At 38.5% G+C, this 24,541-nt stretch overlaps 1 protein-coding gene and 1 non-coding gene across 2 annotated transcripts in view; one reads left to right on the plus strand and one right to left on the minus strand.

Annotated features, from left to right (window-relative positions):
• LOC100866041 (mannosyl-oligosaccharide alpha-1,2-mannosidase IA-like) overlaps positions 1-24,541 on the plus strand; it is a 77,088-nt gene that overhangs the window by 34,436 nt on the left and 18,111 nt on the right. The window lies entirely within an intron of this gene.
• TRNAG-GCC (transfer RNA glycine (anticodon GCC)) lies at positions 14,720-14,790 on the minus strand. The gene has a single exon. It is a non-coding gene; the product is annotated as a tRNA-Gly (tRNA).

Here is a 24,541-nt window from a genome sequence, read left to right on the forward strand (position 1 = left end):
TTTCAAGAATTTCTGTCGATTGAAATGCTCCTCCGCGCAAGTGGAGGCTCTCCTCGGGATTAAAAAAGAAAAAAAAAAGCCTTGCACGCCTTGATTCCACGACCGAAGGATTGAAACCGTAAATAGGCGGCCTAATAGAGCCAAAAAAAAAAAAAAAAAAAGAAAGAAAGAAAAAAAGAAGAATACTAGGAAAGTGTGACGAGGTGGAAGCAGGCCACTGGCAGGATGATCGTTGGAAAAGGATATAGAAGGCATCGAAAGAGCGAAACTCGGAGACAATGAGGAGCGGCGCATTAATATTCGAGGCATGCGGCTCCAGCTTTCCTCCTCGAATCCCTTCCGCCCTGGGGCGACTCGCGCGCCAGATTGCAATCGCAACAGCTTCGTTAATTACTAGCATCCTCCTCCCTCTCGCTGCATTTCGTTGCATCACCACGAACGAAACGCTTTTACGCGCGGATCCATCGTCGACGAGCGTCCACTTCCTGTCCACGATCTCCCTCTCTCTCTCTCATCCTCGACACGGTGCCACCCATTCACGAGATTTCTGCAAAAGACGAAGATCCCTCGGTCGGCCTTTGTGTCCTCTCCGATCCCCAGGCCTGGATACGGCAGGATGAGGCTGAGGGAGCTCGGCTCGTTTTTCTTTCCTTCGCTTGGGAATAATATCCTCTGGAAGGCGTATTAACATTCCGATGCCGCGGCTGGATTACCGATAATTTGAGCAAACTCGCCGCGGTCTGATTTATTTGGATGGTGATTTTGATTCTCATCGTTAAGGGAAGAGGAAGTTTAGAATAGGCAAGTTTTAAGATAATGGCGTTTTCTTCGTTTTTCATTTTTCTCTTACTCTGGCTAACTGGCTTCGAGGCGAAGAGTCAATTCGAGGATATTTAAAAGGAATTTCTCCTGTGCGATAGGTCTCTCTGTTAAGTTTTATTTTATAGAGGATATATCTCGATATAGCAGAGTTTTTATTTTATTTAAGGAATCAAAATTACGAGTGAATTGAAGATTCGTATGTTGTATATAGCATCATAAATATTTTGTATGCGACACAATAACGAAAACATGATGAAATTTGTACTCGATCGTTCAGCCATAGATGGCAGAGATCGCTCTCTTCTGTTACATTCTTCTCGGAAGTCTCGGTGTTGCAAACGATAGAAACATTTCCTTTCACGATTTCTGTTTATCGGGATAAACGATAGCAGCGAATAGTATTTCCGGCCAATTTAATTCGAGGAAGAACGATGCAGAAGCGAATGAATAAAGAAAAACCGAAACTCTTCTCTCGTTTTCCAAAAAAAAAAATATTATCCACCGAAAGTGTACATGTAATTTCTATCTGTAAAGTATTAACATTTAACATCGAATCAACGAGGAGAAAAACGATGGATCGAGGATAAAGGATCGAACGAAACCAATTTTTCTTCTTCCCTCCGATCGAATAATCGAGCAAAAAGGGATACTTCGTCAAACGGCCTTCGGACGAGCGAACATTTTCATTTTTATTTCCCTTCCCGACCATTCAACATACCGTATCCGATTATGTTTTTACAAAATGAAAAACCCTCTTCGAATCTATTTTCCAAGGAGCGGCTCCCAGTAACGCGCGCAATTGGTCCCGATTGTATTGTTGACTGGAAAATTTATGCTTATCCATTCGACTCTCGCTGTGACGGCAATATCGCCATCCCGAATGGGCCATCGCTCTTACTTTTCTCCTCTCTCGGATGCAAACGGATGCGGCAATAAGATTTGCCATCGTCTATCCTTATCGCGTGTATAAGAGAAAGGGAGGCAAGCATTGTGCTCCTTATCGTGGCCATAAGCCGCGATTTTTGCAATTCGCGATCGAGGAGGAACGAGTTTTCGTCGCAGTCCCAAACGATCCTCTGTTTATCGGTTCAATGGCAAGATCGAACGATCCCAACTCGTTCGCCAACTTCGATAGATTCGACTCGAGAGATGGGCGGGTAGGTATGAACCTGGTGTCGTTAGGGGAGGGATGAAAAGTGTCCACGAAAGGGGATTTCCATACGGTGATCTCGAACGGATATATAACGGAAGAGGAAGATTGTTTCTAACTTGTGGATAATGCGAATTTAATGCGAGGATAATTGCTCGAGAGTTGCTCTGCTGTTTCATTTATCTTATCCATTTATTTTCGTATTTTCGAAACGAAGTCAGAAACTTCAGACTCCGAACGAACTTGCAATGCCAACGAATGCAAAAGACAATTGCATTAATCCCCAGTTATCGGAACGATAATAACTTCAAAATGAAAATACCGAAACGAATTTTCAAAATTGCTTAAAAAAAAATCACTACAATGCAATGATTTTTAATAAAATATCTCGTCGCCAATTTTCCAAACTCTTAAACACATTCGTAACCAGTTGAACCACAGAACCGAAGAAGCCGCGGTTCACCGTTCGTTGACGCTGTTAAAATTCCAATAACAAACGTCCGTTTGTGCCGTTTCTTCTTCTCCCCCCTCGCCTTCTTTTATACACACGCACGATCCTCGCCGCGTTTCACTTACCCCTTTGTTCCGGTCGCGCGCGTTTTTCCGCCTGTCGCATGCCGTTCCAACCTCGTGGATACCCTCGCCCCCCGCGCATATCATCGCCGACCCCCTTTCGAGATCATCCTTTTTTTCAAGATTCCTCCTCGAGAGGACGCGTCTCGCGCTCAGATAATAAATGTCTTTCTCGATCTTCCGACCCGAGCCTCCCCCTCCTCCTCTCCCCAACTTTCCAACCCGTTCACGACCACGTGGACGGATAATTGAACATACATCAAGGGTGAAGGAGGGTCGACGACACGGCCAAGAAGGATAGCCGGCCTCGAAAAGCGGCCAACACAGCGGAAAGACGGGAGAGAAGAGAGAGAGAGAGGGATAATTCAGGCAATTTGAGGGCCGAACGGCGGCTCACGACGATATAAATTCAGTAAACGCCGTCATTAGAGCCAATCCGAAATACCGGGCGTCTATTAAACCTGGAACTAAGATAATTACCAGTACTGGAGTCCAACCGATATCGAGGTCCTTTCGTCGTGGATACCTTCTCTACATTGTTGCGCTTCTTATGCCGGTATACCGAACCCCCCCTGGAGGAGGACGACGACCGACGATGACGATTCTCGGGCCCCCGGCTATTCCAATTTCGATGATCGTTCGCCTCGAATGTTTGTGTCCCCTTTGCGGCCTGCGTGTCGACGGGCTTGTTGGATCGCCTTTTCGACCATGTTTTCGGGGGACGCGTTGGCGGAGCAGAGGATTCCTTCGGATGGTTACACACGGTGGGTGGGATGGGGAGGTAATGGAGTGTGGTTTGGCGGTTGTAGCAGTAAGGCGGTTGCCGCGGAGGAGCAGAGGTTTTTTTCTTTTTTAGCGGTTGTTTGCGCGCGGTGGTCGAGGTGTGATTATTGGACCGCGGATGTTCGTGAGATTTTATGAAAAATTTGGAGGTGTAGAGATTTGTAAAAAAAAAAAAAAAAAAAAAAAAAAAGGAAAAGGAAAGACTGTGAGAATACGTCAAGTGGGCGATGAACGTATTTATTTTATGGTACGTAATTAAGGAAATATTAATTTGTTTTCAATATTCAAAGAAAATATCATACGATTATATTTTCTTCCTATCCCAAATAAAACGAGAGAATTTAAAAATGAATCGACAACGAAATACCTCACTTGTAGTAAGAATGAATTTTCGAAACTTCACTTACTAATTTAGAGATAGAGAGAGAGAGAGAGAAAGAAGATAGAATTACAATAGAATAATTATTCCTACACGTACCGTTCCAATACTAATACACCCTCCATAATTCATCGCGCGGTTAATAATTCTTACGGAACAATACAACGCCATTCACGACACGGCCCGCAATTCGTACGAAAATTCGCCTCGCAATTCCGCTCGAGGATTAATTCCTCGAACAACCATTAGCACCCCCCTCGATAATCACGAAACCTTACTCCGCCTTACTCCTTACTCAATCGGCCCGCTCGATAAATTAAAATGCCCACAGTCACCCAATTAAGAAAATTGAAATACTTTGCAATAGCAATTGCTCCAATCCGTATCCACCGTGGATTTCTCGCGGATACAATGACACGTGGTATTCGGCCGACATGCCTTCATGCACGGCCTCGTGTAACACGTCGGATCTCGCGGATGGTCCACGAGTTCGCGAAACTGGCCCCGTTGGAATCTGGCCGCGATTGTACACGTGAAAAGGGATCGAAAATCCTTGCCAAGAGAGGGGGATGAAGAAGAAACGCTAGAAACTATGTTTTTAGCCGGGCGTTACATTTGTCGGATACCAACGAGCCGGGATGCTTGAATCCGTGCTCCCTCGTCCGGGGAATGTTTGTGGAATGTCGCGAACTTCTATATAACGTCGAAGTCGAGGCTGTTCCGAATTGTCGTTGTACGCGTTCGTAAGTGTGGAATATACATATATATTTTTTCCAAGGATCGAATCGAGCAATCGGGTTGATTAATCGTTTCTCGTAAAATTAGATAAGTAGAAGAATTTGAGAATAGAAGAATATGTGCATCTGTTTATTCAGAATTTTATTAGATTTGTCAAGTGCAAGTATAATAATAATATACTTTACGTCGAAATATTCGAATACGAAATATACAGACGTGGAATAATATAAAAACTTAACAAATTTGTTTCTCTGGAAATCATTTTTCCAAAGAATCGAGGTTGATTAATCATTTCTCGTAAAATTAGATAAGTAGAAGAATCTGAATGGTGAGAATAAAAGAATGTGCATCTGCTTTTTCCTACGCTTATTCAGAATTTTATTCGAAATAACATAAAAGCTTCCCAAATTTGTTTCTCTGGAAATCGTTTTTCCAAATTTCAACGAGAAAGAGAAAATTATCAGAGTTCTGTTAAATTTCATAACTGGAGACATAAAATAATTAATTTTTCACAAGGAATATCGCGATTAAAAAGTATTTATTTAAATCGTATTTAAAAGAAATAAAAATCCCAAATGATTCCAATTATTATCTTTCGTCGCGTTAACGTATGTATCTAACAGAGAAAGGCGAGGTGAAGAGATAATAATTACGCGCACGATACACGATTTCAAAGTAATCGGTGGTTGCGTACCTCGAGGAATCGCATAGTATCGTTCCTTAAGGCGAACCTGTCGTAAGGAAATCCTGGACTCGCGTTTACCGATTCGGGACGGTTATGTCTTATGCGCGAGGAAATTGTCGGAATATACTAATCAACGGAAGATACTGAATGCTCGATAACACGTTTGAAAATACGTATACTTCGAAAATTGACAACGAGATATAAAGCTATATGTGACTATAAATAAATAAATAAATACGAAATATTACACGTGTAGAATGAAAGAAAGAAAATTTGTACACAAATTTAAATATACCATTGTGTAGGATTTGCTTTATGCAACGAGATGAATGCGAGTATAAATAAAAAGGAATAATAGAAAAATGTGGCAACAAATAGGATGAAAGGAACGTATTTTTATAAATATGTCTCTACGTTCTCGCGTAAAATTTGTTTCACACGATGAATTCGATAAGAATATATAAAGGAAATACGTGTTCTAAGAAACAATTTGATTTTTTATTATTTTTTTTTGTTATTCAATTTTATATATCTCCAGTAATACGATTGTTATTATAATTGTTTAATAAACGTTTCAATAATTCGATCAAAATGGTATAACAACGGATAAAACAACGGTTTATTGTTCGTGGAAACATTCAAGCAAAGATATTCAAACACGTTATATTATTAATATAATTTATAATTTGAGTGAAAAGTAATTATGCCAATGTACATGTAACGAGCAACGTGTTTCGATTAAATGGTTTTGTTTAAACAACTGAGAATACTAAAATAGAATGATAAATACACTCTCGCTCCACAAACCACCATTGTTTTCGTATACAATGTCTTTTAAAAAAAATCGAACTTGGAATCATGAAAATCGATTGGAAGAATTATGGAAAATCTTTGGAAAGATTTTCCAGTGAAAAGAGGTTCGAATGACGAAAATTCGATTGTACAACACGTTCACCTAGGATAGTCGAGCAGCTCTAATTCGAAACGTTTTAACGTGACTCGAGATTCGATCATTAAAAGCGTTTACGCTTGTAATTGCAAGAAGCAACGATGCGCCGGCCTAGAAAGTTCTTCAGGCCACCGAAATTCATTCCCTTATCTTATCTGCAAGAAAATTGCACGCAAATGGACGAGCTGATACGCGAGAGCCTTAATTAAAGGGATGCACACTGGCCTCCAGTTGATCACGTTCATTTCGCGAAATACTGATTTTAAATTCGTGAAAATTATTCATCATTCGAGGAACATCTCGATAATAGATATTCTTAGAGAATAATTGAATGGAAATTTTTATTTCGTGAAAATTTTTTTATCCCATTTAATTTCTAGAAATCTTGAAAATAAATTAGAATACTCTACGCTGGTGTCATTAAATAATCTCTTTAAAGTAATCTCTTCTCGTTCTGTGTTATAAATTTTGATTTCTTGAAAATATGAGATGTAAGATGGAAAAAAGTGGAATGGACAGGGATTAAACAAGTTTGGAAAAGGGTAGTGGAAGATTGAGTAACATTTAAGACGAATGAAGAAAATTAAATTTACCGGATTAAAAATGAGGTTTTGGAAAGTGGTAAAACATATTATAGAAAGATAAGAAGATTAAAAGATGTTGGGAAACATTAAAGAAGTTTGTAGAAGACTTAAAAAAAAAATGCTGGGGATTAAAGAAGACTTAGAAGTCGAAAAAAATATTAAAAAACATTAAAGGGGAGTGTGAAAGATAGGAAAATTTGGAACCAAGTCGAGGATCGATTTAAAAACATTAAAAAAAAAAAAAAAAAAAAAAGGAAGGAAGAAAATCAAGAAAAATTAAAAGAAACTTTTTAAAAGAATTTCACTCGTTCGAAGAATCAAAAAATTATCGAAATGCTGAAAGAAATCGAAGATTTAATAAAATTGAATTCTTTAAAAATAAAAAGTTAACTATCGAACTATCAAAATTATTTTCATTTCCTTCGATTCCTCAACCTCCTGCGGATATACGTAGAAATTTTCGATCCAGACGTTCCTGCCTCGAATAAAGAAATTTCGCGATAAGTTGTAAGCATATCGCGTGTGTCACGTGGGAAATCTTAGAATCGGTAACAGCCGAGGGTCTCCAGCGAGTTGAGAGTCTAATTTTACGCATCGCTGATAGACTTGGCCACGAATGAAAAGAACGAAAACAAATTACGTTGCACGCGAGATATTTCACCGTGTTCGATGCTTTCACGTTGCAATGTCACGGCCACTCCACTTTTCTTTCTTCTTTTTTTTATTCTCTTTCCCTTTACTCACGCGACGCTGATCCACATTTGCTTGGGAAAAGGTCGAATGTCATCCCTTGATCGAGGATCGAATGTTAAGCTTCGACATTTTGTCGCTCCAGATTTCTACGAATTTTACATTATGGATCGCATGATGTTAGGTCGTTAAAGTTTTCACGAAATGCATCAGAAATATTCGTAGAAAAATTTAAAAGCGTATACGTGAAGCGTATATTTGAATTTTAAAATTTCTAATTTTTACATTAAAATTATTCGGTTTCTTTCCATTTTAAAGCAAAAAAATGGTATGACGGATTAATATTTTTTTTTTTATTTCTTTGAATCCAGAAATTGTTGCGATAATGAACTATGATTATTAATTGCAACGTTCCATATCCGTGACGTTTTACAAAGCTTTCGCCTTTTGTGAACTAATTTCGCCACGAATATATTTCACTGTAATTTACACCGTAGTTGTACGTGACAAGCGTGATGCGAGTCGTTATAACGCGTGTGACGCATGGTAACGGTAAATGGATTTTAAACGCGCCGGTGTTTACGTTCAAACATTACGTCCAACGCGTTTTAACATATTTCATAAACTTTCAAATAACACTTTCACGAAATTATATATTCCGCGTTTAAAACAATGCGACAAATATTTGAAACGAATCGTGATGCGCGATCGAAACACTGGGAAAAAGAATAAGCCTTGGGGGACTCGGGGTTTGTGATCTCGGTGTATACCGAGATCACGCGATAATTGGAGCAGTTTGTTCTTGCCTGTTGGAACGTTGTTACGTAATCGGATTTAAAGTTCCAAGTTTATAACTCGCCTCCATTTGATGCGTAGACGAATAATGATACTGGTTGGAATATCGTTGCATAATCTGCATGCAATTCGTGAGGAGAAACTTGCTATTATCCATCGTGTTTCATCGTTGGATAAATTTCTTTGCGGATCAAGAAGATATTTTATTTATTCATTTGTGAAACGAAGAAGAAGCTCGATCGATATTACTGGTTTTTTCCTTTTGAAAAAAGGAAAGAAAAATTGGAACGCAATACAATTTTTGGTATTTTTCAATTTACGTCCAAAAATTCGACGTATGAACTTTTATTCTTATACTTTTCCAATGAAATTTTATAATATCTTATGCATACGCGAGGTACATTGCGATCACGATTTATATAAGATTAAGATTTTATTATTTCGCGTTTTATATTTAATAACGGAGATTCGTATTTTCTTGTTGTCGTATCCATTGAATTCCAAATTGGTTCTCGTACGTAGAAATAAGAACGGGTTTGTTGGATCAATCGATGAAAAGAGTTTCCACTTTCACGAGAAATTCTCTTGAGCTAATTAAGTTTTCTTTTTTAAGCTACTCTTAATTAACAGGATAATTACACTGCTCTCATTGGCGCGAGTAATTTTCATTTCTTAAGAAGAAGACTTCCGTGATCGCTCGTTGGAAACGTTTTAGATAGACGAAAGACGATTTTTTCTTTTGTTCTTTATCATCTTTTTCTTCATCGATTTGCTAATTTCTAATCGATGACTGTTTTCGAAAAAAATCATTCGTGTATTTATTTCAATTTTAAATTAATTAATATCCATCTTCTACTCGTAAATCATTTAAATATTAAACATACAATCGTTATGGATTATTCAAGCTTGTTTTCTCGATTCATAAATCGTGTCACAGATAACTCGTAACTTTAATATTTTCCGCTTCGTTTAATCTTATCTACTAGTTTCTATTTTACATTTAAATTAAATTATTATCCTAATATCATATCGTCATTTTATCTATACATTTCCTTCCTATTCTCTTTTCTTCCTGTACTTAATAATTTCTACTATCTTATATTCTACAATTCAATATAATTCTACGACGACGAATTTCCAGTCAAACGATTCCAGTTTACAAATGCACAACAGATAAAAATTTCACAATTTTTCAAAAATAAACGAAACGTTCTCTATAATCTTTCCTCGAGATTTGCCCCAACCTGATACGTGAAATTCCTCTTCAACAACGTCCCCATCGTCATTTCCATCACGAACGTTTCGCGCGCGAACAAAAGCACGTAAAAGCATAGCGTGGAACGAAATTTCTCAATAGCCGGTGATCGGTCGAAACGAGTTCAGCTTAGCCTCGTGTTTCAGAAACGGTCTTGCCGGCACAAGTCCCAGGAGGAGCATTTCCGGCCAAGCGTGTCTCTCTCGCTTACCAGATGAAAACAAATAAAGGAAAACTCATCATCCGGCTCGGCTCGAACGGCGCCGATAAAACGAATCGACCGAGATAAAAGACGCCTTCCTCCTTTTTTCCAACCGTCTCCTTCCTTGAATGTGGGCCGCGATCGCTCGAACCGCCGCCTTTCGATCCTCTCCCACTCGAATCCTCGTTTTTGCTCTCCTCTCCCCTTCCCAGGTTTCGTCCCTGGGAAATTATAGCACACATCCGCTCGAATTTCTTCGAATTTCACCCTTCCTTTCCTTTCGTTCGTCTTTTCTTCTTTTCTCTTCTCTCTTTTTTTTTCTTCTTTTTTGGTTGCAATTAGCGACAAATTCCCTTTACGAGGAATTCGTTATTGGGAAACGACGATTGCTTCTGAAATATGTTAGGATATAAATAGATTTGAGGTTGAAGAGAATTTTTGATCGTTCGTGAGAAAAGAAAGGTAAAAGAACGCGTATTCTTTTTTAATTTTTTAATACGAAGATTCGAGATTCTTTTTAAATTTGAAAATTCTTTTTCCGAGAGAAACGCGAATTTCGATTCAAAGATACCAAAGAACAATGTGTTTCCTCCTAAGAATACTTACATCCTCAAGTTTTTCCCATATCACGAGCACCTCCACCCTTTCTTCCAACATTTCCACCGTGACTAAAGATTTTCAGGGGGCTTTAAAGCGGCCGTGGAGAGGCCCAAGAAGGGCGTGCACTCGGGATCATGGCTTGTCTCGAGTGGTGCTTCGAACAACGTAAAGTACGTTTCTTGTGCATGAAAATACCAGGCCAAGCACCGTTGCCTGTCTCTGTCCTTCAAAAATTGGCCAATAGAAGCGGAGCAACGTCTTTCGAATTATAAAAACACATCCCGTCCGTCCATCCCCCTCCTCGAAAATAACGACGAGACCAAAAAAAAAAAAAATATAATAGAAATACAGAAATATAGATGGAAACGACGCGTCACGCGCGTGTTTCTCTGTCAACGAGTCACGAGGCATCGACATCAACGAGAAATGCGCTGTTTGCAAATGATACGATGATAAAGATGCAAATGCGTATGTACGAGGCCTCGTATATACATATATATATATATATATGTATATGTATACCAACCCCCTGTATGCAAAGCAACGCGCTCTGTTGCGTCTCTCTTGTGGGTGGATCCCGGTCACCGGTCTCATAAACTAACACATTTCGGTTTCCTTTGATCTGCGTGCGCACGGGTCACTCGTTGTTCCCCTCGCCTTTTGCAAACGCCGATACATACCGGCCAGGACGTAGCCCCTGGCTAATTGGATTTTGTAATTACATGCAAATTTAATTATCATCGAAATTAATTACGTAATAAGATTTCCCTTAGCGCGTGGAGAAATCGAAAACCTTTGGCATACATTTCTTTTTTTTTTTTTTTTATGCGATTCGTTCGGGTATAAACAGGAATGGATAATCCAAGTTCGCGACGAAGATGATCTCGAACTCGTGCGAAATTTCGTTAATTTTCCATCGATTTTACGTCACGTTTGTTTTGGAAACTTTGGATTGGAAATTGTATGGGATACAGTTGAACTGTGAACAGAGGTGTTAACATGAATTAATATCGCATGTCGCATCGTGTTGTAACAACACGAGATCATAGGTGATAATTAAGAAAGAAGGAGTTTTTAATAAATAAATTGCTCCGCGCAAGGAGAATTTGTAAAATTTCTCTTCTCTACTGACACACGTCCGCCATCGTTGCTTTCCAAATGTAGTTTCATTTCAGACAGTCTAACGGTGTTACAACGATTCGCGGGGAAGGAAAAATTCTCTGCTCCGTTGCTCGTCAGCGAACATTGTCATCAGCGCAGACGTCGCCGCGATAAAGATGCAAATTTGCATTCGACGCGGGCTGACACCGGTGTAAAATATAATCCCGCGATTAGTGCCAGCTGAAACCGAAGCGAGTTTCTCTCCGTGGACGATTCTTTGCTGAGACCTCGGCTGAAATTCATCTCTGCCTCGCATTTCTCGAATATACGTATGCATACGTCGAAGCGAAAATCTATTTAATCGTGCATTTATTGCGTCAACCGGTTAAGAAAAATTTGAACAAATTAATACGCACTGATTTTTTGAAGTATTTCTTAGATAAAATGTTTCGAAAAGTTTATTACGTACGCTCCAATTTAATATATTGGCAGATATAATTATTATTATACCGTTTAATTAATGATCGAAACGAGGCTGTATCGATCGTACTTAAGATAACCAGGGGAAGAGAAACCAGATTTTCTCGCTTCGTTTCCTCCGAATGAATATTATTCGAACTGTGTTTCTTTTTCTTCGTAATATCTTATCTTTTATTGTTTACTTAATAATTCTTACACGAGAGAAGTTTCTTCAAAGAGAAAATCTTAGAATTCAAGTGGAATCGATAAATTTTGAAATATTCATATAATATTCTTCTACGACAGGAACGTCCAACAAATATTTCCCACATTGCATCTCAATCTCAAATAATTAATCGATCCAACGCTCCGATTCCTCAAAGGGGAAATTATTCATCAATAATTCGTTTAATTAGCCCATTTCAAGGCTACTCTCAATACGAACCGTTCCGTTCTTTAAACACCTCGCACAAGTATTTATTATATTCCGGATAAGCGGCCGCTCGAGTGGCTCAAGTGTTCATTTTAAGAGAACACGAATTATGTAGGTCATCGATCGGCTGGAGGTCGGTAATAAGATCGATGGAAGACTGTTCTTGGATCTTATCAATCGCGTTATCATTACCGCGTGATCATCGAGAACGTAAGAAAGGATTTTTTCTTTTTTTTTTTTTTTTACATGTGATTAACAATCTATTGTTGACGGAGAATCGACTATCTAGAAATCGAAGTGGTGTGCAGGAATGAAAGTTCTTTTCCAGCCGCTACCACGGATCACAGTGGTTCTTAAACGGAGTTTTGATCGTAAGGGAAATTCGTACGATGGTAATGAATGTACTTTTTATAAATTCGTTTTTAAACAGGCTGAAATATCTGGATCAAAAGTGGATTTAACATTTTTGACACGTAAGATTGAAAATTTAATTTTTAAAAAATTAAAAGAAATTCCTAGTCGTTGAAATTTCATAAACTTGTACCTATCTACAAAGAGATTAAGAACCACTGGGTGTTACCATTCACCTTGGAACATTTTTAACAGTAGAAATTTGCGCAATGCTTTTCCTGTCTCTTTTATCGATCGATCGAATCGCGTGCAGCGTTCGATCCGATTATTGATTTATCTTATCAATGAATTTTCGAGAACATTTGATTAAAACGATCGACGAATGATTCAGCTTGATAATGATTTCAGTGGATAAATCTTTCGTTTCTTTGCCTCGAATATATTTCCTTAAAAAAAATATTCCATTAAAAGAAAAAACATTTATATTTACAACTGATACATCCGTTTAACCAAATATCCCATCGATTAATGAAATCAAAAAGAAATAAGACGAACGATAGAACGGACGCGTGAAAAGCAATCAAAATTCTTAAAAATATTCCCTTTACGGTGATCGTTCATCAACGTCAAACGAAACGAGGAAAGGGTAAAAAAAGAAAAAAGTAGTCAGTTTTCATTCCGCGACCAATAAACCGCGAAAGCAACCTCTTGGCAAATGACACGTGGCGAGAGGGTGGACGCGCGAAGAAACAAACGAGAGAGGAGTGGAAAGCCTACAGTCGCGTGTGTTCAACCGGTTCCATGCCCGATTACCTCGTGTCACGGTGGAACGCCGCCGCCGCCTTATGCCCGATCCGCCTCTTCCCTCCTCGCGTCACGCGCGCTCTAAAGCGCGAGCCACGCCGGTCCACGCCGCGTGCAAACGTGCAAATATTTGCACCCGGCCTCGTTCGTGCGTTTCCATTGACGGGGTTGGAAAGTGCGTGATGTGTTTTGCCCCGTTCGGCAAATACCAAAGTTTAGGCTTTTGAATAGGCGCGTGGTGGTGATCCTTGTTGAACCGGGTTTGAAAACGTTTGTTCCGCGTATTTGGCCAATGATACTTTGTGCAAATGAACGTGGTTGTGTGCGACAGCCATGGATTTTTATTCCCCATTTTATTTTGGAAAAAGGAACGTGTTTCAAGTGTATTTAAGTTTTATGCGTATCATAGGTGAAATTGTAGTTTTTAAGGAATCAGTTTTATTATCTATTATAGATGGATTTATTTAGTAGATTTTTTCATAGCGTATTAAGTCGAGGATCACTAATTTTACTCATCCATTAGCTGAATGGATCTAGAACGAATTTTCTTTTTGGAATTATTAAAAATTGTTATTATGAATTTTTATTCAAACGAAAACATAATTGAACACCAGTTAACTATAGTTTAGTCTTTTGTCGAATAGAAAATAATATAATATATTACAAAAGTATGTACATTTAAAAAATCAAAATAAAAAAAATTCTCGTTTCGACCGAGAAAACGTAAATGTTTTTACGAACGTTGCGAGAATTTTTCGGCCCTGAGTGTCTTTGCTGAAATTTTTAGTTATACGGAATTACGGATACAATGTATAAAACATTGATGCCTGCACGACCGAGCATATGTTCCGCGATATTACCGTAGGAGCGCATCGAACGTGGGATTTTCCTCTGGTTTTCGCCAGATGTGGCTACCTTACCGTTGCCCATTCGTAAATTTAACATTTCCCTCCCTATCTCTTCTCTCTGAGATTTTTTTTATTATAATATGGGCCGCTCCACCCACATTTCGACGTCGAAATATATTTTATCGCTCTATTTTCATTTAATCATGCGTTACATCTCGCGTATAAATTTCTTCGAGAAATTTTTCTAACTGGGAAAATACGGTGAAATACGAGAAATGCGGTTATAAAATTTCTTAACATATCCAGTTAAAGAGAACGATATAATATTTCGAATAATAACGATAAGAATAATAATGATACATTTCTAATGAAATGTACGAAATTATGTATTATATATTTTTTCTTAATTACATCTCGTTAATTGTTAGATATGAAAGGTTGAATATCGAAATATTTCCAATAAGAAAATGATTTAAAAAATACAAAAACAACCCATTATCTCTCTTCCTTCCCCCCCTTGCATCGGCCGGGAATCGAACCCGGGGCGCCCGCGTGGCAAGCGAGCATTCTACCACTGAACTACCGATGCTTCCGGGGGTTGTTTTCACTTTTCCAGTCTTTATATAATTTCTATTAATATTTCCAATAAAAGTATACGATCCACTTACACAATCATAAAATTTATCGATTAAATAAATTTTTTTTATCTATACTCTCCTCCTCGTCCTCTCTATTTCATTTTTAATTAAAAAAAAAAAAAAAAACATTTAATCATATCCAATTTCTGAATTTAAAAATTATGTTACGTATATGTATATGTAGATAATTTCGAATATCTTTCGAAAACTTGTTTCCACGCAAATCTTATCGAAATAATATAACCGTATACAGATTCGTCGTACCTTAAAGATCTTTTTCCGCGATGATACAAAGTTCAAAGGATAAAAACAAGAGGGTATGACGTCTCATTGTTACTCCAGTTACAATCCGGGACGGGTCGATGGGAGTAGACGTTTAAAAGGGGGACGAGAAGATGAAGGGTTCGCACGAGAGCCACTCGCTTTGCTCTAGCTCTAGAGTCTAGTCGAACTTGAAATCCTCTCCGGCGTAAACGCTGGTTATCTCTGATCTCGCAACACCGTGATGAGATCCTCACGAAAGTTATCGGGTCACATGGTGAAACGTTTATATCTAGAAAATTAACCACGATAGTTCTCGATTATCTATCCTCCAATATTCAACAAGATTAATTAAAATATCTCCGCCTTGGAAAACTAGCTCTTCCGAAAACTTTGGTCTTGAAAATACTTATTTCTTCAATTTCAGTGGTTGTGGATATAATTGATGGATATAATTTGGCGATGATTTAAAACCGGTTGAACCAGAATAACAAAGAAAGAGAGAAAAGAAACTGAAACGAAACTGATATTAAATCCTGTCTTCTTTGAAGCACTCAACGTTCAACTTTTAACTCATCTGACGCGCGAGGCAATCTTATCTATCTTTTCTTCGAAATTAAATCCATCTCTGAAAATTCAAATCGTCGGGCAGGCAAAAATCGTAATAATTCGATGAATAATAACATCGATGACACAAATCCCTTCCAATTTAAAATTCCAACAAACGTAAACCCGATCGAGCAGCTTGACGAGCAGAGTTGTCCCCCCTCCACCCGTGTAATTCTTACTTCTTCGAATCCAATCGTCCAGGATGACCCACCGTCTAATTCCTCCCTCTCCCTAACATCACTAATTCCTCGCTCGAGAATCACCCCTCCCCACGAGATCACGATCGATCGGATTTAGTCCCGATTCGTTCGAGAGACAGGGATCGCTTTCTGAATCACGAATAGAGCACAAGCTTAGAGCCGTCTTGCGATACACACTGTCTTGCGCCGAGGGTAGACAAGGAGGGGGCAGCTTTGGACAAAAAAGGAAAAATCCTTTGCCCTTAATACGTATAAACCGTCGATCCGGCAGTTCTGCTAACTTCCACGTCAATCAGCGTAAGCCTCTTTCCGAGGCTTAAGGCGATGACGATGGCGGATCCGGTCGAGGAGCCAGCAGCAGGTAGAGAAGAAGCGCGTAAATGTTTTCGAGGATAGCTCGAGGTGGTCCGTTTCGAACGATGATTCTTCTTTTTTTCTTTCTCGATGTTTGTTTCGCGAAGTCTGTCTGAATCCGCGATTTTTCTAAAACATTGGATGGAAAATTTAAATCTTGATATTTGCGAGAACGAATGGTGCATTGTCGAGAAAATGTTATTCGCGATATTTAAAGTGTTATTAATTCAGAAAAGTTCGTGAACGATTGATGTTTATTCGATAAAGTTTGAATCGATTTGAAGTTCTCCATCATAATCGAGAATTTTTACAAAGCTATTTTAAACAAGCTTCTCAATATAGTCTTTCGAAGCATCCGCCGAGATTAGGTCTCGATTCGATCCCTCGATTGGAGCCATTACGCCTCCCGTTCAACGAAAATCCATCTCGACAAAAAACTTTCCAATCAACTTCCTCGTCGCGATGAAAGCTCGTCAACCAGTCTCGTCCAAAGAAGAGTGCTGCGCACTTTTCGAACGTAAAAACACGCCTCCTCCTTCATTTCCCCGAACATTTTCCTTTGAGTAATTAACCACCGCCTCGATAACCTTATCAATCTCTCCTCGCCAATCTTTTCGTTTTTATTAAACGGAGCCATTCAGAAGATGAACCAGAAGATGAAGATCGAATCCATTTTTTTTTGTTTTTTGTTAACAAGTCGTGGATTGTTTAAAAATGTATTCAAATGTTCAATTAATATATACGTTTATTGTTTATAACAATTTAACAAATAATTTCTTTAACAAAGACATTATTTAAAATACATTTCAATTTTCTTTAATATTTTTATATTTATCTCATTTATGCCAAGATGTATAAAATACGTATGTATCTTTATAAAAATCTCCCAGTCCAATAATTGATATTTAATTCTTCAGAAATTGAATAATTTGGATCGTGACAAAATCTTCTTCTTCTTCTTCCTACTTTGTTAATCTTCCGAGGTAAAAAAAACAATCGTGATAGATTTTCACGCGTGAACAGACAATCTTTACGATGCAATATGGCGCCGATTGGAAGGTTCGTCGTCCCTCGGCCATAATTTGTCACAGGTGGCTCGTTCCAGTGTTCAGCTTCCGGAAAATCTCGAATCTGCTGTCGAGATTCGTTCCGCCCACTGGCTTCTTCGTTTCAACCCTATCTTCCTCTCCATCTCTCTCTTCGATTGCTACAACCCATTTGCCCTTCTTTGTCACTGTTTGGAAGATAAATGAGGGCGACGTCTACGCCCGTCCCGAAATTTCATTTCGGTTTTTAACGATTATCCCTTTTCCTCCTGCTGCGAGACGCTCGCCATGTTCCTTTTACTTTTCGAGCATCTTCTCGTAATCTTGGCTCAGCCTCTGTAATTAAATTCGTACGGTTTATTTCGCTGGATCTCGACGTACGTTTCGCTCCCTCTCTGTAATTTACTTCCTCGTTCAAAGATGAATAATTGCTCGATGGAAGAATTTCTTTCGATCGATTTGCTGGGACGGGTTGCCGCTCCTCGCGTATTCCACGTATTTTTTGGCGTGTTTTTCATTATGTCGTAATTATTTGCATAATTATGCAATTTTTCGTGTATCTCTTTGTTATTCTATTTTTGGAGAAATTTTCGAAGATCTGTAAAAAACAATCGGTATTAAAACTTAATAATTAACGTGGAAATGAATTTTTTATTTCACGAGGCGCGAGAAATGTGTTAATATTTATGTTTATTATGAAAAAATATTTGTTCCGTTAATTGTTGCAAATGTTGTAACTAACGTTGATGATTATTTTTTAACGCGCGTTTCCTCGTTGCGCGACAATGTTTACGGAATAATTCTATGTTTTGATATTCGTGTATTTTTTTGTTTTGCGGATTCGAATTTATAAATTTTAATACTACTCAACAGGTAGAATCATACACGAATAAAAATTTCACGGTTTCAAGAATAAACACAGATGTTTCTATCAATAAACATTGCACGATATTATTTAAACAGATCTTGAAATGAATTTTTCCAAACAAATAAAGTTATTCGTTTGTTTAAATTATAAACGAGCATCTGCGAACTTTATTTCTGTGCAATTCAACGAAAAATAAATAACTCAATTTAAGTAGAACCGAGAGTTTTGTTTCCAATTTTTCAATTCGCAGGAATTTTTCATTGCAATTTCTATTTCAATTAATATCTCAACGGAATAAAATCTTCTGTCAAACTGTAATACACGTCACAATTATTCTCTTTTCTCAATTTGAAAGATAAAATATATCCTTTTTTATAAATTATGTATTCCATTCTACTTAAAAATTAATAAAATCCTCCACGGTGGAGAATCTATTCTTTAACAGTCGAAATCACGATCCAACTTTTCCTCATTTCGCGCGAGATCAGGGTAAAATAGTTTTTCCTAATTACCAACTTTCCAGAACGACCATGGCGGAAGTTCTCCAGTCTTCCGGCTCTTGCAAAGAGACGAAAGACAAACACTCTCGGCAGACAGATGAAACGTAAACTTCGTCAGTTTTCCTTGCAATTAGTGGCGATCCGAACTGTTATTATTATCGTTGATCATTATCTCGTGATCTTAGTTTAGCCGCCTCGAAAATCGATATGTCAATTCGACCAAATTGGATTTGACCTCATCTCGAATAAAGCTAATTAATTTCTGTGATTTCAGTCTTAGCTTTTAAGACTCTTTTATTTGCTTTTGACCGAACCATGCTTGAAATATTAATTATCCTTAGTTTAGAATTTCGATTATATATGCAGCTCCATTCCAAAACTGAATTCTCAAGAATTTTTTCAGAACTCATATTGAGAGAAATTTAGAATATTCTAAAACCATTAAGAAACACGAATCGTTACTTATTATCCCAATATAAACCGATTCTATTATCGCTTAAACAACAACGATTAGACAATCAACCTAATTGAACCACGAAATAATCATATCTTAAAACGTTTTCAATTAACGTTTTTAAACTTAACGACCAACACGTAGAAGAAGAAAACGATTAAAAGAACCAACGTTGAAAGGACTGACAACTAAAAATATTCTCTCTCGCGTAACACCTCGCCAAATCCAACCTATCCATTCACCCCCGAAACCCTACCCCCTGTTGTATCGCATCCCAAAAGAAACACAGTTACCCGACAGCGGCCATAAATTTTTATTAACTTCTGTATCCTTTCCCTGCCGGGTATCATTCTTGCCCGGGATAATCTATTTCGTGGCGAAACATATCGTGGATTTCCGCGATCCCTGTCGCGGCCGATATAGCCGCCCCCGCACGATAACACGACGTCGGATCGACGTTTAAGCGCGAGGTCACGAGGCGAGATAAGGCGAGGAGGGAGGAAATGTAAATGGCGGTGGCCGAAACGGATAAAAGGGTTCGATCAGGCCAGCGTTTCCAGTTCCAGTATGCCGGATTATCCCCGAGGTTTCGTAGGATTACGCGGAGAGCCGTAGGAGGATCATCCCTTGGTCACGCGGATCCATCCGGAGAGTGCTATCGACTTATCGACGGCGTGGCTCTTCACTTTTCCACGCGTTCGAATAACGCTCTCTTGGATGATGAACTTGTCGATGTTCCTCCACTATCTTAACAAATCGAAATCGGAGACACTCGTTTTTCACGAATTTTCTTATGTACAGTTTAGTTTCGAGTTAAGTAAAGTACGGAAAATAAAATTATCCGTTCACGAGTGCTACCGTCTTATCAATCATGGATAACGTTCTCTTTGATGAACTTGTTGATCTTGACAAGTCGAATGGAGACATTCGTTTTTGATGAATTTTCTTACGTACAGTTTAGTTTCGAGTTAAGCGAAAATAAATACAAATTATCCGTTCACGAGTGCTACCGTCTTATCAATCGTGGATAACGTTCTCTTTGATGAACTTGTTGATCTTGACAAGTCGAATGGAGACACTCGTTTTTGACGAATTTTTCTTACGTACAATTTAGTTTCGAGTTAAGCGTACGGAAAATAAATACAAATTATCCGTTCATGCGAAATAGAAACTTGTATTTGAAAAACGCGAGAAGAGAGTTGGAAAAATAGGGGAAACTATACCGTTGAAACCGCTTTTTGTTTTATCCCGATATCTCGATCCGAGATATAAGAATTCGAGATTTCCGTAGCGTTCAAGATGGATTATGAACGAGACCTATATTTTTTCCTGGAAACGCGTTCTTCCAGGAATCGCGTCTGCCGCTTGTCTGCGCTTTGGGACAGGTCGGAGAGGTGCGAGTGAGCAACAAGGATGGAGATATAATAAACGATTAAAAATTGCCATTGTCTTTGCACGAGGATATCTCGGGAACCGGAAGTCGTATCGGGACGAATGAAAAGGCGTTTTAAAGAGGAAGTTCCCGCGCCTCTAACCGTCGTTCATTCGTTGACCGGAAGTCATTATCTTGCGGATTATAACCGTTCAAACTTTTTCCAATTTTAATAGGGTTTAAGGTGAATGTTTAAAAAAATCATTCTTCCATTTGCACGAGGATATCTCGGGAACCGAAAGTCGTATCGGGACGAATGAAAAGGCGTTTTAAAGAGGAAGTTCCCGCGCCTCTAACCATCGTTCATTCGTTGACCGGAAACCGCTACCTTCGAAGTTACAGAGGTTCAAAGTTTTTCTAATTTCGATAGAGTTTAATCAGATTTAAGATAAATGATTAAAAATCGTCCTTTTCTTTGCACGATATTGATATCTCGAAGAGAATCGTATCGGGATGAATTAAAAAGCGTTTTACAGGAGGAAAGTACCGCGCTTCCGGTACCGGTCTTTTATTCAACCACCGGAAGTAATTATCCTTGGAATCAGAGCGGTTTAAATTTTTCTTAATTTTAATATTGCTACAATGCATGTTTTCAGTGCTGTGAAAGTTTCAGAGCACATTTTCATTACGATCTCTTATTCGAGTTGAGAATTTAAAGTGCTGTTAAAAGTATCTTTAAAATTTAAATCTGCGATAATTCGGTCGGATTGGACCGTGAAAATGCATTGTGCACACAAATAGCACTAATGGTAGTTCACCAGACAGTTCTCAATCTGTTGGCTAATTGTAAAAGCAACCAATTTCGAGTTATTTTCAATTAACCGGTCAACGCTAAAATGTACTTAGACTTCCAATGAAGTTAGCCGGTAATTTAGTCCAATTTACAAGATTTCATGAAGCAAATCACTGTTATCCGACTCTTATGCTATTTGTCAAGCTCGTTACAAAGTATTCGAAACAGTTCAAATATACTCTCTACCGTGCGATCGCTGGAAAATGTTAAACCAATTATCGCTTAATAATTTAACCGATATTAACCGTACTGAATAAGATTTTCCACTAAACCTAAAATTCGATCACGATATGAAAAAAAGAACGAATCGAAAATAGGATGAAAAAAAAAAAAAAAATTATCACAGAAAATATCTTTATTATGTACACTTTCGTCGTCGATAAATTTACATTTATCTCATTCTCTTCTCGACTAACATAACCTCGTAGTTCAGCAATTTTCCCAGCTTCCTTTTACCTTCACGGCAAAACGTTAGCCATCGATCTTCCGAAAATTTCCGATTTCTTTAATGCGTTTCATACACGTCGAATATATATATCCAAACTTCTAGACTTTCGCGCGGTTTGGCAAAGATTGAACGGTGGTTTCCCGCTCCATTTTCGAGACGTCCTCCCGTGATATCGTGTCTCATGGAAGAAAGTAAAACGAGACGAGCAACGCTGTCGATGGCCTTTCAGTTTTTTGCCACGACTCCTCTTCCTATCCGTTGCTTCGTGAAATTTTTCATAGATCGTAGATACCACTTTCATCCATTTTAATGAGGCGGGCAGGACAGCAACGAGCTGTAATGAATATAAATCGGTGTCTAATCCGCGTGCAACAAGGCGAACGTGAACTCACTTTGAGAAACGCTTTTACGCTTTCCAGTTCATTGTGGGAATATTCCAGAGAAATTGAATTTTGTACGTGTAACTATTTCTTGCCCCGATACGGCCGCTTTTGTAATTCACTTTATGCCTCTCAGCTTTCCCGTCACGGCCTTTTAGATTTTTATCTCCGCTCCGTGATTGTCGCCAATACTCGTTTCTTTGATCGCGATTAAAATTAAACCCCGACCCGTTGTCGCACCGGTTTTATTCCTCTTTTCTTCCACACATCCTTTCTTTAAATAATACATTTCCTTCGAGTATGTTCAAAATTCCCAGTTTCCGCTGAAACGTCGAATTTTTAATCGAAACATCTTTAATCTTATCTCGAGAGATGTAGTCGGATTCACTTTCGAATTACGAAATTATAAATGGAGACGAGAGATTTCTCGAAAACCACGAAAATTACTTCGTTTCGAGTATCGAGGATGGATTTGTTTTTCACAACAAACAAGGAAGGAAGAATTAAAGAATGAATTTAATATTGGCCTCGTTAGCTCGAAACACGCGACGAAGAAAGAAATCGGATCAAAGTGAAAACGTCCCTTCAACATCTCGACTCTCTGTTGGGATTAATCCCCTCGAATCGAGCAATTCCTCTCGGATCTCGAGGGATTTTGCCCGTGACGATTTGTCCGCGGCAAGGTAACGTTGTCAACCACTTTTTCTCCTTCCTGGTTATTGTCGTTCCACCGACGAGGGAGGAGGAAAAGTTGGCGGGAAAGTTCGTGATGCGATAAGTTTTGAACGTTGATGAATCCGCTTGGAAGAAATCGCTTGAGCCGCGGTATGAGCATGATAATACCCGAGAAGAATGGTAAGAGTCATGGATTGCAATCTATGAAACGATTGCGTATACGTTTTAAATATTTCAGGTAAAATTTACGAGAACAGTTGCCAATATTTATAATTTCGACTGTATCGATTTCTTTCGTTAGAACGAGAAAATGTCAATTGTTAAAGATCTGGAGATTTAGAATTTTCACAAAATTGTAAAAAGAGGTCCAACTATCTACTTCGCTCGAGACCTCTATTCAAGAATTAAATATCTATATAGATCAAAAACAGACTTAACAAAGCCATCAGTGTTAACAGATTGAAAAACGTCAATTGAATTCATCAATCTCGAAAACATCCCGTTTCCTTTTCCTTTTCCGTGCGAAATTATCGGCGAAATTCTCCACCGTCTGAGTTGTTCACTGTCACAGACAGAGTTCGCCTGTGGAAATAAGAGGCGTTCGATGCGCGGTGTATCTTAAAACGCGGACAACGCCTTCCTTTCCCCCCAACGTTGAAGGGATCGATCCCGCGAGAAATACGAAAAGTCTCAGGGCATGGGAAAAATTGGAGGATATTGATTTCCCCGGAGATACGTGTCTAAAAAGTGGACAAAGAGAGGAGGGAAGCGACGCGAATATTTCATGATATCGGTCAACTTGTCTCGCGGAATGAATATTAAAAAAAGGAGAGGAGAGAAAGAGAAAAATCGAAGAGAGGATCCCTTGACTAAGGGACAACGATCTCTCTGCTCTGAACGCGTTCAACGCTTGCTGGAATTACCACCACCGCCCCCTCCTCGCGCTAATTTCGAACTTTTAAACGGATTTAATATATTCGCTCCCCGAAGAAACCAGGAAATTAAATGATCCTTTTTTTTTTTTTTTTCGCAAAGAGTCGAGCGAACAATGCGACCTACCACGACGTAACAAAATTTCTTTCTTTCTTTCCATTCTTCGTTTGGTGACCTCTTTTGTTACAATTTACACGATGGTCAAGCGCCATGCGCTGCTGACTTTTCCTGTTTAGGAAAAGGATTTTTAATGGTGCACGTTGATAGAAAAAGTGCGGATGAGAGAGTTTCCGAGGACAAAGGATAATTTAAAATATGAAAATATTTAACGAGCAGAAATTACACGAGAAATTTCGTAATGTCGGTAATCTCATGTGTGTTTAACATCTCAATGTTAAGCAAGAAGGATATAAAAGAATTGTAATCAATGCGATTTTTTGTTTTAATCCCAATACTTATCCTTTTTTAAAAAAGAAAAGTAAAATTGGTAAAATTTCAAATCGCACAGCCAATAATAAATTCGTTCGTCCACAGCATCCGAATCTTCACAATAGTGTAGCAAGTGAAGAGCACTGAAAAATATTAAAAAATACAAAATTTTACAAATACATTTGTACAATTTAAACTAAACTTAAACTAAATCCCACGTTGTCCATCGTTGTCCATCGACGAGATCTTAAACTAACTTAATCTAATTCTTAACGCTAAGTCTAAAATCTATTTACAAGATCTTAAACTAACTTAATCTA

Source organism: Apis florea, unplaced genomic scaffold (assembly GCF_048593485.1).
Source record: "Apis florea isolate Af1SG1 unplaced genomic scaffold, ASM4859348v1 contig_2293_pilon, whole genome shotgun sequence".
Classification (NCBI taxonomy): Eukaryota; Metazoa; Arthropoda; class Insecta; order Hymenoptera; family Apidae; genus Apis; species Apis florea.